At 37.0% G+C, this 7,360-nt stretch overlaps 1 long non-coding RNA gene across 2 annotated transcripts in view; it reads left to right on the top strand.

Annotated features, from left to right (window-relative positions):
* Nucleotides 1-2,183: 2,183 nt before the first annotated feature.
* LOC107563720 (uncharacterized) overlaps nt 2,184-7,360 on the top strand; it is a 36,835-nt gene continuing 31,658 nt past the window's right edge. For both annotated transcript variants that reach the window (XR_001606133.1, XR_001606132.1), the window contains exon 1: nt 2,184-2,274. This is a non-coding gene — a long non-coding RNA (uncharacterized lncRNA). The remainder of the gene's footprint in view (nt 2,275-7,360) is intronic.

Here is a 7,360-nt window from a genome sequence, read left to right as displayed (position 1 = left end):
ACGCGGGACAGTGCGCGCCCATGCAGGCCTGCAGTCGTGACCCGCGTTTGCGCGCTTAGCGCTGGAATGAACTCCTGCAGCATCGTTTCGCCCTGAAGTTTCTCAGCGGAGGGCGGTGATTTCTGCTGCAAATCAACGACAGTAATATTTGGCCTCTTAGAGTGTAATCACACTTTTATTTGTGCGTTTAAACATTTTATACATTTTTTTTCACATATTTAGGTCTTTGTAATGTTGATAACTGTCGACTGTGAAAATTTGTCCTGAAGTTGTTTTATTACAAATAGTTATATAGCCTATAGGCATATGTTATCATCGTCATAACACTCTTACAAATAAAGGTTCTCTATTGGCATCTTAGTTCAAGAAACTTTAACATCCTTTGTTCTTTTAATAGTGAAAAAGATTATTTAGCTTAATAAAAAGTTATTTAATGGTTCTTTTAAGAACTGTTCTTTGGTGAACCCATTTTTTCCCTATGACTGTCACTGTGTCACTGTGAAAACACCTTTATTTTGAAGCGTGGGTTACTTTATTTTAAGGTGTCCTTGTTACAGTGTAATTAGACATTTAAGTACTAAGTAATTTTAATTAACTACATGTACTTACTATATGGTTAGGGTTAGGATTAGGTTTTGGTTTAGGGTTACTTGCATGTAATTATGCATAATTTAATGTTTTTATAATAGTAAGAAGGCTACATGTAACGTGTGTGACAAGTACACCGTTAAATAAAGTGTTAACGAAGCGTGTAATAATCCAAATTCTATAGAATCTGTTTCATTTTAAAATCAGTCCTTATTCTTATTCAGGACAATTCCGATTTACACGCATTTTATTAGCAGATATTTCATTTCTGACGTACAAAAGTTTGCAATCAAAAATATACATTTGTTTTGTATTCCAACAGGCTACAAAGCTGGGAATACGGAGATCTGAGTTGATGAAAAGAGAATAATTAATTGATAGTTAAATAAACAATAAAAGGTCAAATTAAAATACACAAATAATTGGAAGATTAAAAACAATCACAATACAACTGTGAAAGAAAATATTTTATTAAATATTTTATTTGTTTATTATTTAATTTTATATGGCATATGACCACCAACCGGCAGACAACCGTGAATATGCAAATGTGTTGTCTATTTTTTCTTTTTTTTTATATTAACCTATATTTGTTTTAGCTCCAAGTTGATCGGCTGACAATAAAGTTCTGGAATTGCTACAATGTAAGAATGCAAAGTTGTCAAATTAGCCGTTACGTTTGTTTTGTTATAGCCTAATGCAGTTTTATGATTTTGTCGGACTAAATGACTTTCACAGGTGGTCGCTGGTTCCTCATTAGGGTCACGGGGGTTTTCGGGTGTTCTTTCAATTGTTTCCGATCACACTGGCGCGTTGTTGGCCTGCTTGTGCCGCGGGGTGAACCAGAGGAGCCCTTCCACCCCCGCCGAGCGCCATCGGACCTGTCAGCAGCTCCGGCAGCGCGACTCTGCGCACCTGCTGTGCGCAATAGCGTCTTCTTTCTCACTCGAGCGCGTGCGGAATAGCCTGTCTGAGTGTAAATTAATCTGGACTATTAAGCGTATTAGGTTGCGTTTTATTAGCTTATTTTAAAGCTTATTTTTATACGCGGGACAGTGCGCGCCCATGCAGGCCTGCAGTCGTGACCCGCGTTTGCGCGCTTAGCGCTGGAATGAACTCCTGCAGCATCGTGTCGTGCTACGTGTTAGTGTCATAATTGCATCACATAAACACACAGAGAGCGCATTTAACGCGTTTAAACAGAAAATACAGAAAGACGAGAAGAGACGGGCCAAACGCACACAAACACGCGCGCTGTTCTGGTCAACAATAACCTCTTGTATTTCCATCTCGCGACGCCCCCCCCCCTCCACCCAAGCCAAAAATCATTGCCTTTTTCATTATCCATGAATGTTGACTCTGATAAGGGGATCCTGACCATGAGAGCATCTCTCTGTCTCGGTCTCCGGCGCTCTTTGCGTCCTTTGTTTTATCTCAGGTGAATTGTAATCATGTGATCAAACGAACACCCCCCTTCCATTACCCGCTTAAATGAAAAAATGAGGAACAAAAAGCAGTTCTGTGTATATAAAAAAAGAAAAGAAAAGAGAAAAGACGCGCGTCTCCCTTTAGAGCGTCTTTTTCTCCGTGTCGCTTCAAACGTACACATATAGAGGAAAAGCGCCGCGTCTCTGTCTCTCAGCGGTATGGATGTACGCGGATCTGAGGCCTGCTGCACGCTTTGATGTGAGTTTCTCCCGGTTGCTCTTAGGGAAGTTGGGAAAGGCGCGGAGAAAGCGGCGTTTGTAGGAATATGACTGCCCGCGTCACTTTGTCTGCAAGCATTTGAAACATAAAGTGCAGACCTGGAGATGAACATTTGTAGAGGATCATCATGCAGTTGTTTTGTGTGTGTTGACTTGATGTGTAGCTGTTAAACTCAGTTGCTTTGGCTATTTGTCTTCCTGTAGCTTCTTGCAGTGAGTTGTTACTTTTGATGATCGCGATCTGAGTTTTCTTTTATGGAGCATTTGTTGTGCCTTGACATTTTTAAGCATTGAGAATTTGTACTATAATTTAGGCTGATGTCGATTGTTTATTTTTTATTGTGTTTACATTTTCATAAATTATTTGACATCTGTTCTTTGCAACGATTTCCGTTTTTTAAAATAATTTAAGACTGTTTTATATAAGACACAAATCTTATAATAATAATAATAATAAATTAATTAATTGTAACAGTTCAGAAATTGTTATTATTCTTTGCATTCTTTAATTAATTTGAGCTGAAATAAGTTTATCCTGCAGGTGCGTGAGATGTTCGTCGTTACCTGAACTAATTAATAAATAATTAACACGCGCCTTTGCTTTTCTTGCATTTGAAATCTTTTTTGAAAACTTACAGCAAAATATTGTCAAAATGATTTTCATCTAATAACATGTAGATCAGAATTATCCTGTTTGTATTTCCATTGCAAAAATTTCTTAAAGATCGAATAATCATAACAATAGTTAAAAACTATTATTTTCATATAAACTAGCTTAGTTATTATTATTATTATTATTTAGTCGTTTTGAAATGATTGTTGTATCTGCGTAGTGTTCTTTTTCTGAACGAAAGTGAATTTGTTTCCTGTCAAATTCAAAAAAAAAATTTTTACATTTTATAAAACTTAAAATAAGTGTAATTTTGAAGCAGGATATTGTCGAAAATTCTCGCTTGATTATTATTAACGCGACCGTTACATACATTAATGTTATTTAATCACGAGTTTTATTATTAATTCGTATATTACCGTATATTATAATTCGCGAAAACCCCCGTTAAAATTGAGAGCCCGAGACTGATTTAGGCTTATTAACTAAACCATTTAATGGTTGATATCAATCCATGAAAACATTATCTGTGCTGCAATTAAGAACTTCTCTAGCATCGTTTCTTTTAATTACAGTTTGACTTAACGAGCTGCAAACTAAAGTGAATTATTGAACCTTCTAGTGGATTATTGTTCATTCTGTTGGAAGCTGATGTTCTCAGCAAATCTCAAACATTGCTGGCAGTTATTTCACTCTCTGTGCAGTTTAATTAGATAATGAGTGTGTGTGTGTGTTGGTATGAGTGTGTGTATGAATATGTGTGTTTTAGTGTAGTCATGCAGCATGTGACAGTGATGCTGCTGCTGGTTGCCGTTGGAGATGGTCTCTGGGATGTGCAGGGGTCAAAAGGTCAATATGAGGACTTGCATGTCTCATGACCGGCTGATGGCTGGCCTTCACACACACACACACACACCTGATCACATTCGCTCTGCATGTGTGCCAGTTTCTGGCCCGACGGGAAGTGGAGCAAGCAAAAGATGCGAGTGGGCGGAGTTTTTATCATTTTTCCTCTGAGAACGAAAGGTTTTGCCCTTTTGTCCGCTTTAGTAATGACAGATGGGGAATTCCTGTGTGAGGCAGGAAAGGTCAGACACTGCTGGAATGATCTCATGCGTCCAGGGTTTGTGCTTCTCGTGTTGTTTTCCTCAGTAAACGAGGTGGAACTGGTGAAAATCCCAGCGGAGTTGAGTTCCTGTGGGTGGAGCCTCGGCTTCACCTGCACAAGAACGTCTCGGCCCAGCGAGACTCGCCTGTGTGTGATACTTTATTCTCTGAGAAACTAATCTGACACAAAAACACACATGTTTACTGAACGCTTTTACTTCATCTTTGATATTAGCTCAATTTCAGAGACTTTCAGAGGTTATTTCTATGCTGGAATGTGGCTTTATTAAAAATCATTGGTAACACTTCATTTTAACAACCTATTCTCACTTTTAACTATATCAATAGCATGTTGTCTGTTTATTAGGCACAATTAATGCCTTGTTCTGTATGACCATATTTCAGATACCTTAATCCACTTGATACCTAAACTTAACAACTACCTAACTAACTATTAATAAGCAGCTAATTATTAGCTTACTGAGGCAATAGTAGTAGTTCATAATTAGTTAATAGTAAGAATTGGACCTTAAAATAAAGTGTGATGACATTTTTAATATATATTTTACTTTATGTTGCTTTCATTTCATATGTATATATACGAAAATATATCTGTAGTATGTATACAATTTTTTATTTATTTGCTTCTTTGTTTGCTTATATTGCAGGCTTTAAATTAAGATAAAAATCAGATGTTTTAAAATGAATTTTTCTTTTGACAAACAGCAGTAAAGAGGAATATATATGTATTTATTTATTTATTTATTTCAGGCTTAATTAACAATAAAAAAACAGATGTTTTAAAAAAAAAAAAATCTTTTTTACAAACGACCGTAAAGGAATATATAGGTTTTTATTTATTTATTTATTTAGCAGGCTTAATTAAAAATCACATGTTTTTTTATTAATTTTTGTTTTGACAAACAGCTGCAAAGAGGAATATAATAATATATATATTCATATACAACACTGTATATATACACAGTTGTATATATAATATACAACACTGATCCTCCAGGTGTGGAAATACTGTTAGAAAGAGCTGTAGTGTTTGTTAGAGACAGACAGGTGTGCAGTGAGACAGGTGTGTAGATCAGCACTCTGTTGCTCGTTCGCTCATCACACTCATCTGTGAAATACAGTTAGTGTAGGAATTTACATTTACATGTATTCAGATGCGTTGACCCATGAATAGAATTCATACTGTATGTTCAGATGTTATCTTGACTGTAACATTTGAAGCATGCATTTCTGTGAAGCTCCATTGATACTGTAAGTATTGTGAAAAGCGCTGTACAAATTAGCATGAATGGAAATACATACACTAACTTTAATTCATCAGTTGACATGTTTTGTTCTAGAACAGGAAGATTTTTTCTCTCTTTTCCTCGTCAATACCTCCATTCTGTACATTCTCCCACTCTTTGCTGATTATTAATGATTAAAGGTCATTAACATGTCATCATCTTCAGAGGGTTAATAAAGTCTGGGGGTCCGTGACCCCTGCTGACCCTCTATCTCTCTGTCTCTCCACCCATCTTTTAATAAATCGATGCAGCTGCATAACGCTTAAATGGGTCCCCGTCTCTGGGATGAATCCTGCTTTTGTGTCGTCTCTCTTTCTGCTGGTGGACGGGTGGCAGTGGTGTGGTGGGGGGCAAAATCTTGGACAGGATTCCTCTGCAGCTGGGGAAGAATGGATGGAGAGAGAGAGCATGAATGCTCCATTGTGTGCTCACTTCATATCTGCACCGACTGCCTCCGCCAAGAGTCCAGTTACCCCAATTGTGTTGGAGAAACATCTAAAGGAAGCTGATATGGGGTTTCAGAGGGTTTAATGGGGGTTTGGGGTGGAGGAGGGCGAGAGAGAGGGAATTGGTTACCTGGTTTTCAGGTATGCGTAAATCCTTCCCCAGCAATATCCCAGCTAACAGGGAACGTTCTTAAAACGTTCTCTCAAAGTTATCAACAAATGTTCTTCAAGTAACATTAAAGGGTTAGTTCACCCAAAAATGAAAATTCTGTCATTAATTACTCACCCTCATGTTGTTCCAAACCCGTAAGACCTTCGCTCATCTTCCGAATACAAATTAAGATATTTTTGATAAAATGTGAGAGCTCTCAGACCCTGCATAGACAGCAATGCAACTGTAATGTTCCCAGGCCCAGAAACCTAGTAAGGACATCGTTAAAACAGTCCATGTGACATCAATGGCTCAACTTCAGTTTTGCGAAGCTGTGAGAATACTTTTTGAGCTCAAAGAAAACAAAAATAACATAATTTATTCAACGATTCTTCTCCCCCGATTTACGTCTTCCGCCATTTTAGAGTATCACAACACGTACGCACACTTTCCCCTAAGTGTAAACAACACTGATTACGCTGATTACGTTCATGTGCGCACTTTCTCCTCCGAACGTAAACAACGCTGATTACGTCGATTACGCTCTTGGGTACTCTCCAAAATGGCGGTAAACAATTGAGTTTAGAGTTACAGTTTGTCTCCTTTCATTTGTTTATGTGAAAACAATTGTTTATGAAGGCCAAAAGTAGTATGTGAGCACTTCACAATGTTAAAAGGAAAATGTAATATAAAGTCAAGGGATAGGGTATGTTTATTCATAAACCCAAGTAATAAAACATATCTAACAAAATGGACCAAACATTCATTATCTTTGTTACTTACTTAGTGAAGAAGAGGAGAGTATCCTTACCTGAATAGAGCTGGTCACACTTACATGTTCTCTTAAACTAAAAAGAGAAACGACAAAGGAAACCAATTAGCATTTGAAAGTTATAATTTATAGACATTTTAAGAAAGAAATTATTTACCTGTTGAGACTGTGCTGACAGTCTGGATGGCTGAGCTCCAGAAAATCAGTAATGAGGCATCTTAGAGTGTAGCCTCGGTTAGGGTTTTACATTAAAACAACAATAATAACCACAGCAGCAGCATGTTGTGTGAATTATGTTTTTAATAACATGCAAACTTGTCAGTGCTCTTAACAACTTATTAGCTGAGTACATTAATGAATGACAATTGACATTGAACATGAATACATACATAAAGAAGTAAAACACAAAATAAGAACAAAAAATAGATGTGATGAAGACCAACTTTCAGTGAAACAATCACAATCCAATCAATATGATGCTTTAAAGTCCATCAAGTGTGTGATTAAGTAGAGATCTTTCTCTGCAGATGATGAGGTTGTGGGATGTAATACATCTGAAACACACAATTGAGTTTAGAGTTACATTGTGTCCATGTGTCTGTGTTAAAACAATTATGTTTATGAAGGCCAAACGCAAAAATGGACAGTATGTGAGCCCTTCACAATCTTAAAA

Source organism: Sinocyclocheilus grahami, unplaced genomic scaffold (assembly GCF_001515645.1).
Source record: "Sinocyclocheilus grahami isolate Dianchi unplaced genomic scaffold, SAMN03320097.WGS_v1.1 scaffold888.1, whole genome shotgun sequence".
NCBI lineage: Eukaryota > Metazoa > Chordata > Actinopteri > Cypriniformes > Cyprinidae > Sinocyclocheilus > Sinocyclocheilus grahami.
Note: the sequence above shows the minus strand (reverse complement) of the source record. Positions and strands in the feature narration are given on the sequence as shown.